The following is a 1,649-nucleotide window of genomic DNA, read 5'->3' as shown; positions in this document are numbered from 1 at the left end:
GGACATGGAAGCACCCTAGATATCCATCAGCAGATGAATGGATAAGAAAGCTGTGGTACATATACACAATGGAGTATTACTCAGCCATTAAAAAGAATACATTTGAATCAGTTCTAATGAGGTGGATGAAACTGGAGCCTATTATACAGAGTGAAGTAAGCCAGAAAGAAAAACACCAATACAATATACTAACACATATATATGGAATTTAGAAAGATGGTAACGATAACCCTGTATACGAGACAGCAAAAGAGACACAGATGTATAAAATAGTCTTTTGGACTCTGTGGGAGAGGGAGAGGGTGGGATGATTTGGGAGAATGGCATTGAAACATGTATAATATCATATATGAAATGAATCACCAGTCCAGGTTCGATGCATGATACTGGATGCTGGGGGCTGGTGCACTGGGACGACCCAGAGGGATGGTACGGGAAGGGAGGAGGGACAGGGGTTCAGGATGGGGAACACGTGTATACCTGTGGTGGATTCATGTTGATGTATGGCAAAACCAATACAATATTGTAAAGTAACTAACCTCAAATTAAAATAAATATATTTATATTTAAAAAAACCACTGTAGATCATTTTAGAGAGTGTGGTAGGTATAATAATGACCCTCCAAGAAGTCAGCCATGTTCTAATCTTAACCTGTGAATATGTTACCTTACATAGCAAAAGGGACATTGTAGATGTGATTAAGTTAAGGATATAAGATGAGTGATATTGGATTATCCTGGTGGGTCCACTGTCCTTGGGCAGGAAGGAGGGTCAGAGTCAGACAAGATGTATTGTTGGAGCAATGGAGTCACAAGCCAAGGTCTGTGGGAAACCACCAGAAGTTGCCTAAAAAGTCTTAAATTGGGCTGGAAATGGAGGATATGGAGGTGAGCAAAAATAAACAACAAAACAATCTGCACCCTAGTGGAGCTTAATCAAATAAACTTATCTATTTACAAAGTGCTTGCAGGGGGAGATAAGAGTTTATAACAACTGTCTTGGATTTAATATGTTGGGAGAAGGCAGTTGGCATCAGAATTAGTTGCCCAGAGGAAATATGAAAGAAAGAGGAGGGGCTAACTGATGAAGCAGGTGAGGGGAGCACTCCAGGCAGAAGAAACTAAACATGCAAAGAGGCCAGGAAGCAAAAAGCAAACTTCAGCTCTGCCTCCGGGCTTTCATCTCAGAGCATGTGCAGCAAGAGCTACTCCTTGGCTTCGTTTTGCATCATCACCTTGGAGGCTCCAGCAATGCTGGAGTGAGCTAGGGGCTGGCTTGCTTGCTTTTGGAAGACAAATGTCTCTTTCCCTTTCCTCTTGTGACACCCCCTACCCTAAATCACTTTCTGCTGCTCACAGGGTCCCACAAGCACCTGGCTTCCAACACACCGTGTGAACTGACGGAGGGTCCTTCATGTTATTTCTTCTCTAATTAGCTAGAGCACCTGTGCTCCCGGAGACTTCTCCTGAGCCCAGGAGGCCACCAGAGGTCGCATTAACAAGCTCGCTATAATAAGTCTTTGCCATGAAAGCTCAGGGTAATTAATTCTAACACTGGGAAGGGCTCAAGACTAATTCCACTAAACTGTATTGTGAAATCAGGGCACACACACTCACACACAAATCATACTGTCACTTAGCAATTACTT

The sequence above is a fragment of the Oryx dammah genome, unplaced genomic scaffold (assembly GCF_014754425.2).
Source record: "Oryx dammah isolate SB20612 unplaced genomic scaffold, SCBI_Odam_1.1 HiC_scaffold_2, whole genome shotgun sequence".
NCBI classification, from domain to species: domain Eukaryota; kingdom Metazoa; phylum Chordata; class Mammalia; order Artiodactyla; family Bovidae; genus Oryx; species Oryx dammah.
The sequence above is the reverse complement of the archived record's forward strand: the minus strand, read 5'-3'. Positions refer to the sequence as shown.